Source organism: Channa argus, chromosome 12 (genome assembly GCF_033026475.1).
Source record: "Channa argus isolate prfri chromosome 12, Channa argus male v1.0, whole genome shotgun sequence".
Lineage (NCBI taxonomy): Eukaryota > Metazoa > Chordata > Actinopteri > Anabantiformes > Channidae > Channa > Channa argus.
In genome coordinates, this window is record NC_090208.1 from 986,781 (window position 1) to 997,500 (window position 10,720).

Here is a 10,720-nt window from a genome sequence, read left to right on the forward strand (position 1 = left end):
TGGACGTGGTGACTGTAGTTTCTCTGCTGCTTTACATAGTAAACAGTTAAAAATCCAAATGAATCAGCATGTTACTAACTACAGAAGGAACCTTTGGCCTGGAGACATTGTGGTAGTAATAGTAGCAATAGTATAATATGGAATGTTCACAGTGGGATTTTGGTATTTGGTAGTAAACAGTTTGTTCCCAAAGCAAACCACAGGTTTCTACTTAGACCGAGGTAACGAATTTCATCCAGCTGTTCACTACCTTCATCCTCATGTCTTCACCAGCACCTGCATAGCTGTGAAACTACAATCATGAGACACACTGGTTAACAGTAGATTCTTTCTTATAGTAACAGTTGTCATGGTTGCTGGAATATTTTTAAGCTCCAAGTGTACTTTTACCTCCACACAAAGGCCGATCTGCTGATTGTCACTCTCTGCTTAACCCGCTCCATAAAAAGAAAAAGAAACTGCGTGTATTTCACTTTTAGCTCAAACTGTTGTGTTGCATGACACAGATGCATTGTGGGTCAGGCTTAGGCTTGTTTCAGCCTCGTGGTGTGAGCTGTACCAAGCCAACCTGGAGCAGGACACAAGGTGATGCTCCTTCCTTTATTTGAAAGGCAGATCTACATATATATGTGTATATATATATCTATATCTATATAGATATAGATATAGATATTTTTGTCCATTACTACATACTCAGTAACTGGTAATGAAAAACATTGACTTTTTAGCAAAATTTAGAAATTTACTAAGAATCAACGTAGGGTTTTACATATAAAATATTGCCTTAGTTGTTTGGTGCACAGCTTATTTGATTATAGGAAATGAGGGAGGAAAAGTGCAAAAAGTAAACATATAGAATGACGTTAATTCTAGCATTTGCAATGTTAAAACAGCAGCATCAGTTGTATTTATTTATGTATTTATTCAGGCAGTTTCTGTGGGACAAGAGTTGGTGCCAGTGGTGGGACCTGGGCCTCAGCAGGAGTCCAACATCAGTCAGGAACACTCTGACCAGAGGGGTGGAAGGAGTCAGACGTAGTCTTCCCCACATTCTTCAGGATACTCGATGTGATGAGACACTGCAGCCCAGTGTACCGTACAGACATGGAGCAAGTCAGGATGGACTTGTAACAAACCCCTATGGCAGTAATTACAGCGTGAAGACTCTTTTGGTAATTCTCTATGTGTGGCAGTTGAAATGGCCACTAGCACCGGCTGCTTGTGTTTGCATACAGGCAGAGATTATACAGTTGTTCCTGTCATTTTATTCAGGTGAACCTGTTTTAACACTTTAACCTCTGCTGGGTGTTTTCTATAAACATCCTCATTCTCAGCTTCAACGTTTCTTAGAACTGATCAGACAGACTGGTGAACTGGTGTACTAATACTCTGTGTGAATGTATTTAGAGGGGCTCCATGTTAGCAGGGAAGGCAAGCAACTGCTTGGGTCCCAGACCAGTAGGGGGCCCCCAAGAGCTGACCAAAGTTCAACTCTGTACAGCACTGGCTGTGTGCAAAGCTTGCAAAGACACTAGCAGTCTCAGACCTCGCTAAGAGGACCCCGAATCAAACTCTGCTGCAAGTAGCACATGATTCAGTGTAAACAAACAGGTCTAATGAAACAAGGAAGACCAGCTGAGTAAAAGGAAGACGAGTTATAAATCTGGCAAGATAGTGGTAAGTGGAGCAATGGAGGTCAAAGATCAACGGCTTTCAGCTTTTCCCTTCAGGGGTCAGCACAGCTAGTTTGGGTAGTACATGTACATAAATGCCATTAAACTTCTCTTTGAATTCCCCATATCAAAATATCTCTACTTGTAGCTGAAAAATTCCTCCAGATGACATCACTTAATAAAACATTCAGTTCACATTATATCATCTGGTTCTCACACTATGGAGTTTGTAATCACCTGCTTTTCCTGCTTGACCCAGATGACATCATTTCAACTCCTAATTATAAAAAGATGTCCTCCAGGTGATGTCATTTAGATGAGTTTTTCAGCTACAAACAGAAATATTTTATTATAAGTAAGTCAGAGTAAAGTTTACATTTACATTCTAAACTAAAGAATAGAAAGCTGAAAATTGGGGAAGTTGCTCTTTACGTTTTGATGAGTAGTCACTTCCTATATTGCCATAGAGCAGGACACATTAAAAGGCCTCTCTGTTCTCTCAACTGAGCCAGCTGGACCTCAGGTAGCTAACAGTGTATCTACGATGTAAAACTGCTAAAAGCAGAAATTCCTTGTAAAGAGTCAGTGTTTGGTTTATAGGAATGTGTCCGTGCAACATGAAAACGGGCTCCACTCCACATGTAGACATGAAAGGCTGATTCTAAGCTGAAGAAAACTTGTTTTAAATTTCAGAAAAGAGAAGGTGAAAAAGAAAACTTTGGTCCCTTTGTGCTAATACCTGCCTCGAAAGCTGACACGGTGCATCACTTTAACTGAAGTAGTAAACGTCCTATACCTTCTCTCATCGCTCTTGTCATCCGTCAGCTTGAAACCACAGCTGTGGGTCACTGTCAGAAGAAAATCTTACTTGGAGACGACAGAGTCACCAGAGTCTCGTTTTAAAGTTTTACTCGCAGCAAACAGAAACAGATATCAGCAGGTCATACAAAGGACAATGCTGCTTCAGCCTTGTGTCTTTTTCTCACTGAAAACAGTTGAGATGGTTGCTAACCGCTGTGGAGGACGCGTCCTTCCTTCATGTCCTGATAAAAAGTGTGTGACCTTCAATAAAATACAGTTTAAAATGGTATTTTGCTAACATTCAGCTCTGATCCTGATCTGCTTTACAGGTTTCCACACATCTCCTGTTCAAATATTATCATCTGAGTAATCAAACCACTAGACAAACTGAGTGTTGACCTCTGACCTTTAGTGACCCGTGTCCTCCGGGTCCAGGTGTGTCTGGACTGACACAATCACTGACACTCCAACAATAAGACACAGATTTTAACTCTGTCCTCCAGCCTCTGTGAATGTCAGTTCAGACCTCAGTCAAAGTATAAAAAATGCTTTGCGTCATGTTGGAAACGCGAGCCGACACGAGAAGTGAGTGCAGATTCAAATGGCTGCATACTGGTGAAGCGTGGCTGAAACACTGTCACACTGCAGCAGAACAAGCTGAGCAGCAGCTCTGGACTTGAGTGCTTTCAGTCATGTGATAGATTCTACTTTATCTTCTTTCAGTATAAAAAAGCAAACATTCAAAAACATTTCATGCTGTACCCGAGTTTTCAGCCAGTGCTGGTTTGACTCCTGGTTCCACATGGAAACGTGTTGAAGTGTTTTTGGGCAAAACACTAAACCCAGGTTTCTCCTGACAGGCCTGTACCATGTGTATAACGGTCTGGAAACGGTTTAAAGTTTACCTGTTAGCGGCACAGTATAACCAAGTCCAACAGGTCAAGCAGAAGAACCAAACCCAGGAACCCAGGTGGGTACAGACAGAGAGAGAGCTTTGACAACTACAACACCATAATGTGACATAAAGTGAGTGCAATAAATATTGTTAAAGGTCTTAACAGTGTTAAAACAAATATGAAGCTGTTGTCAATCACACTCACATACGTAGATGTAATAACTGTCTAAGATCATCAGTGTTTGACAGTATCAGTAGTAAGATCACACAACCAAGAGCTGTAGATGCTGAGAAATGATATATTTTGACCTAGTGTTATTTTAAAAAAGCTTTTCTCTTACACCCATTTCCCCTCAGTGTGAAGCTAAATTTAATTCTGACTCCTCCCGTGTTATGACAACTTCAACTAAACACAGTCCAACCTCTAGACTAGTTTGGATCTGGTTTTCAAACTGTCAATGTCCATCTCATCTTTGTAGAGTCCTGCAGATTTCAGAAGAGAATAGTCCAAATCCTGTAGAGGACAAAACCTTAGTGAAGTGTGAAAGAGGAAGAGCCAGTCAGACCCAGGATAAGTGCTGACGGGTTTCACTTCAGTCCAGACAACATGACGATTCAATTTACTTTTGAACTTCTGGGTGAGTCAAAGCCATCGATCATCCATAATGAATCTGTGTTGTTCAGGTGTCAGGTGTGTGAAGAGAACAGCTCTGTATCTGACAGCTTTAGTACCTAATGAACTAATACATGCTGATGGATGAAGCAGCAGTCAGTAGGATTTCCTGATCCAGACTGTTCTTGATCTGATACTTAAATTATTGATAGGAATTAAAGAATGTGATCCTGTCTCTGCTATAGCTAATGACACATTTGTCATTTGAAGCACTACATTCAGCATCACTCTGGTTATGTTCTTCCTCGTGTGGTCACTGCTGTTCCATCTCACCTGCACATCTTGCTGATACAAATATACAGAGTGACACAGTGAACCATCCACTGGAGCCTATTTGTTAAGTTACGCTGAGTCAGCTACTGACAGTGTAGCTTTGGATTATTGGAAGTGCTGACGATGGTCATTAACGACATGCTCTGTTCTGCATCTTCTAATAACGAGATCTTTAGCTCATATTAATGACTTATTATCTCATTATTACGAGATGAGGCCTCCAGAAAGTTTTCTTCTTTGGTAAATGCAATGCGCTGCCTTTTTATAGTATCACTGATCTTCAACCTTAGTTTTGATTCATTACTGCAAATGCTTCTTTGAACATTTGCTGTTTTCAACACAAATGTGAAATGAGTTGATAATTATTTTCTCCTTTTGAAAAGTTCTATGTATCTGGTCTGTAGCCTTTACATTTAAAATCAGGTTTTCTCCTTCAGTCTGTACGTGAATTTAACTTCTTCTCTCTATGTCACAGGCATATCAGTTCTGGTTTCTGTGGTTGTCCTGGTTCTGTTTCTGGTTGGACTTGTGCAGCTGTTGAGGAATAGAACAGGTATGAAAAGTGAACTGCTCAGTGAGTCTTGTCCAGTCCTCACGTCTGTACTGGAACTACAACTTTGACCGAGTCTGTTGGAAGATAAAGTCTGCAATGACATTTTAATATCAACCATTTTTTTCAGGTTCATGTTGGACATCAACCCACTGCCTCTACTGTAAGTCATGTTCTTGTTACTTTACATTTCTTACTTATTTTCTCTGATCATTTTCTGACAAGACAGAAAGTTTGTAGTTTTCACATTATTTTTTTTCTCTTTACACTGTTGGAGATGTACAAAAAGGTGTTGCAGTGAGTCTTCAGGACTCAGGCCCAGATGCAGTAGCATCCATAGCTGCTGTGTGCCTGATACCCACTGAGCTGTAAAGCACTTCATATTGCAGTAGTCTGAACAAAAAGTGCTATATAAATACAGTTTGAATCATTGGTTGGTTGATGTTTCTGAAAGTAGTGTCACATAAATCCACTACTTAAATTAGATAAAAAGCATAGTGATGAAATTTTTTAGGAAATAACTGGCAAAGACCTGCAGTTTACCTGCACCAAGCAGGGACATCGTAGGACAACTTAGTTTTATCTTTATCCCAATTCCTCTGTCTTTTCACTTCCTAATACTAATTCTATTTTCCTCCTCACAGATAGCCCCTCCCCCACATGTGCACTGTCCCCTAAACCACTTCCACCTCGACCTCTTTTTTCTCCTGCTTTATGTCAGTCAGCAGTCAACCTTGCTGATTTCATCCTGCTAACTTATTCAAACTGTGCATCACTCTCACTTTACGTTTGTTTACAAATCTCAAAGTGCTACACAAGCAGATTATGAGCAAGAATAAAACATAAAAACATGTAAAGCATAGAAACATAAAAAACATAAAATAATATATAAAAAAGATAATGATCACTTTAAAATGCTTCACTGAACAAAAAAGTCTTTAACTGTTTTTTGAAACAGTCCACAGTCTGTGGTGCCCTCAGGTTCAGGTAGAGTGTTCCAGAGCCGTGAAGCAGCTGCTGAGAAGGCTCGATCCCCCATTGAGTGGAGTCTGTTGTGGAGGGGTAGAGGTGATAAGTGTTGGTAGAACGAAGGTGTCTTGTTGTAGATTGCAATGTGAGGAGTTCTTTAAGATACTGTGGGGCATTTCCATGGATGCTCTGGTGGGTAAGTAGACAGAGTTTGAATTCAATGCAAAGGTGGATGGGGAGTTAGTGAAGTGTCTGGAGAACAGCAGTGATGTGCTCATATTTCGCACCGTCATAAGGATCCTGGTAGCATTGTTTTGAACATATTGGAGCTTTTGAAGGCTCCTGCCAGAGATCCCAATGAGAAGTGCATTGCAGTAGTCCAGCCTGGAGGAGACAAAGGCCTAGACCAGCCTTTCAGCGTCACAGAGGGACAGAGAGGGGCGGAGTTTGGCTATGTTTCTGAGATGAAAAAATGCAATTTTGCAGAGGTGTTGGACATGTGTTTCAAATGACAGGTGAGGGTCAAACTTGACCCCCCAGGTTGTTAACAGAGTTGAAGAGGGTAATGGTGCGACCACAAAAAGAGATACAGTTAATGGGGGAGGAATGAAGCTGGTGGGTGGTACCAACTAGAAGGGCTTTGGTTTTTATGCTGTTCAGCTGAAGGAAGTTCTCTGTCATCCACGCCTTGATGTCCTCCAGGCAACAGGTGAGAGTTGATGGAAGTGTCGGTGGGGTCGGGCTCAGTCTCACGTACAGCTGAGTATCATCAGCATAGCAGTGGAAGGAGATTCCATGCTTGCCAATGACGTGGCCCAGTGGGAGCATATAGACGTTGAAAAGGGTCGGTCGAACCAACCCCTGTGGCTCCCCACAGGTGACTGAGATTTGGCATCCCCTATGGCCACATACTCATACTCTATTTGTGAGATAGGAACCAAACCACCCCAAAGCAGTGCCAGAAAATCCAACAATATGCTGCAGACGATGAAGGAGAATTTTGTGGTCAACTGTATCAAAAGCGGCAGTGAGATCCAGAAGAATGAGGAGAGATGGGAAGCTCTGGTCAGCAGCCATTAGGGGGTCGTTGGTGACCCTGACCAGGGCTGTCTCTGTGCTGTGGGAGGGGCGGAAGCCAGATTGAAATTTTTCAAACAGATTGTGTCTTTTGAGGTGATACTGGAGCTGGACTGAGACAGCTTTTTCTAAGACCTTTGATAGGAATGGAACATTGGACGACAGTTTGCCATAACTTCAGGTTATGGACAGTTAAGTTGGTTGAAACAAAGAGACGCTCAAGGTAGCAGGGGCCTCAAGGATATTCTGGAGGCTGTTGTTATAGTAGCCCACCAGTTCAGACACTGAGGGAAATTTTAGGACAATGGAGAGATTTTTGATGTCAGCATTTAAATCAGAGACATTTAGGTTTTTCACATTGTGGGTTGGAAAATGATGTATATGAAGGGAAGTCCATTGAAATGATTTTGTGGTCCGAGACACCCAGGTCGTATACTTGGCGGTTAGAAATGGGGTCATTACTTAGTCAGTAATGACTAAGTCGAGGTTGTGGCCCTATGAGTGGGGACCTCAACTTTCTGCTTCAGGTTTAAGCAGTCCAGCAGTTCTAAGAACTCAGCAGCAGAATGGTTAGAAGGTGCGTCCACATGGATGTTCAGGTCTCCGAGTATCAACACGTTGGGTGATGATGTGCAGAAAGTTGAAAGGAGTTCACACATTTCTCTGATGAAACCTGGGTGTTGCTTTGGTGGCTGGTAAATAATAAGTATGAAACTAGAGAGTGGATGTTTACACAGAGGAGGGAGGCATGACAGTTTCAAATCTTTATGGTGGATTATGATTAGACCCCCAATGCGACCAGTGGTGGGGGCTTTTTTAAGGTAGGTATATCCAGGGGGCAGGACTCATTCATTCCTGGAGGTGTCACCATTCGGAATCATTAACCACTTTGTTCCCCAAACAACAACAGCAGCACCACCAACAACAACAACCTTTGTCTGCAACACAAGCCCTTCCTCAACTACAACTGCTGGTTCCTCAACAAATTAATGATGCAACAACTGCTGCTGCTGCTGCTCCAACAACTGCTGCTCTTAGGTGTTAAATTTTCCTAGTTTTAATATTTTAAATCAAGATCAGCTAAAACCACACTGTGGTGATAATTAAGAAGTGATTAGATTTTTTAATGATTAAGTAATCAAACATTTTCTCATATCTTAAAAGTGCTATAACTGTCTTATCTTATTGAATAAACAAGTGGTGGTGCATTGTTCTGACTTTCATCTAAGCCAACTTCCGCTCAATATATTGACATTTTCCAGTGTTTTATTCATGGTGGTTGTTAAATGTGTTGGTTTGATGGTGTCCTCAGCTCCAGAATTGTTGATAATAAATCCACGTTGAACTCAGAAGTAAGAGTTGTTTCTACCTTATTGCTTTCAAAATGCTTAATTGTTTAACATTTTGGTAAAAGAAGCAGTACGGTGCCAATCAGAGTCCCTGAATGTTATTTTAGCATCTGTTTTCATTTTGAAATGCTGTCCTTCAAAACCCTTCCTTTGCACTCAAAAGGCCCCTGATCAGACTCAGGTTGGTGGTAGTGGGGTTGTATGAGATACTTCTCCATTGTAGGCATATTACTTATAGTAGATGTCAAGTTCAATTGTGAACAGTGTGTTAGATGTTTTTGAGCTTATTTCCATATCTCCTGCTGGTTTCTAATGTGGTCACTTGATGTCATTGTTGCCAAGTTTCTAAAGTGTTTCTAATCCCACACGTATTGCTGCTGAACCATAGGGGTGTGTAGTATTGCTCATACGCTTTGCTTTCTTTTATGGTTGATTTTAAATATTAATAATATTGGCACATTGTTTTTGTTTGTATGACGGTTGTCTGTCCAGTACTAAGACGTGCTACACTCAGATCATTACTTTCCACACAGAACATATAGAATTAAAAGAGGTTCTTTGACTGCACCTCTTCACAGTAAGCGCAGTTTTAAGGACGTGAAAAACATGCTCATTGTAGCATAAAGCAAAACATTTTGTCGGCTTCATACCTTCAACAATTAACTGTCGAAAAGTACAGAAAGTATTTTCATCAGGAGAACTTAATTATTGACCCTGGAACTCATTGTAATTATGGTTGCAGTAAGTCGTAAATATTAGTTATTGAAGTATTGAAGACAAGCTCTGTAAAGCTTTGCTTTCATTTCGACATTAACAAACTGTTATTCTGGGAATCTTACAACAGGCTGAACAAAACAATGAATTACTGATTCGTGATTATACTCAGAGTTTCCTTTGTTTGACAGTGACAGTTGTCCTGATAGACCAAAGCATGAAATACCCAGACTGGTTCCGCTTTCTTGATCATCTTGTAACATCAGTACAGCTAAACAGAACTATTGCGTGTTCACAAAGAACAATGGTAGGAGGGGATTTGAAGTAAACCAAAACTGAAGAACAAGTTTCAAATAAACTCCAGTTGAGAACTGGTGCCACAGCACTGAAAAAGAATTCCTGAATAGCAGCAGCTCTGTGTTGTTTGTGATCTAGTCAGGTGTCATTTCTTATTCCACTTGTCAAAGCATCAGCTAAATATCCTTGACTTGTTTTGAAAGGGACATGTTGCCCTGGCAACTATACTGGGTTCCACGTTACACTGACCACACGTCTGAAGTAAAAGAGATCTCACTCTTTGTCTGTATCTGCAGAACTTTGCATGAACTTATTCACAGAACAATGACGACATGTTGGTTTTTAAGTCATTTTCTTCTTTGGTTTCATTTACTGAAAATGAAAACTAAAGGTGGTGAGTTCAGTTTCATTTCATTGAATCACAATAACCCTGCTACACAGCTTTTATAATGTATGTGCTCAAAACAATCATTGGATGTAATGATGAGATTCCAGTTTCACATCATTCCACATTAAAAGCAACAGGCACATAAAAAGTCAACTATGAATACGGGTGATGGTGCAACAGAGGTGCTCACAAATGTGTAAAATCACTTCAAGTGGTATCAAGGTGTTTGCAGAAGAGAACAAGTGCATTTACAATTATAGGCTACAAGCAAAATGAATAATTATAAGTATTTATAAGAAAGAACCAACAGCTGGAAAAATGAGTCATAGCAACAAACAAAAGGCTTTGTGTGTTGACGTCTTGCGTTTTTGAAAGAAAGCGTTTTCCACATTTTCGTGCTACAAAAACAGGAACACGCCCAGTCCTGGAGACTTCATGCATAATTTATGCATCACCTGAACAGTATATAAGCTGCAGCAATACAGAGCAGGTGAACAGAACCACAGCATCAACATCTCAGAAAACTACTCAGCATTTCTCACCTGTTCATCATGATGAAGCTGATTGTTTCTCTGGCTCCTTTAACTGTCACCAGAACTGATGACCCAGTAATAATCCTTAATTGAGGAATAGCCAATGTTTTATTTTTACAAAGCACAAAAGTTGTAATTTCTTATAAGCATATAACCAGATAAAATCTAGTATATGATTCCCTAGAAACAACAGCTGCTGGACAAGTCTACTGCAGCAACAACAGCCATTGTTTTCCAAGACCTTCATAAACTACAACCACGTCCCAGCAACAACAGCTGCTGCTGTTAGTAGTTAAAATAAGCAGCGACATGTTCTGACGGTGCCAAATCAAGATAAAATGGCTAAAACCACACTCAGCTGAAGATGCAGTAGAATTTAATGATCAAATTTAAAATAAAAGGAAAAAGAATGAATTTGTTTTTCTTCATGTATGTGTGGGTTCCTCAGAGTTCTCTGGTAAATGGTTGTATCTCTTTGTGTGACCGTGTGGTGGACTGTCCAGGGTTTACTCCAACTTCTGTCCAGTG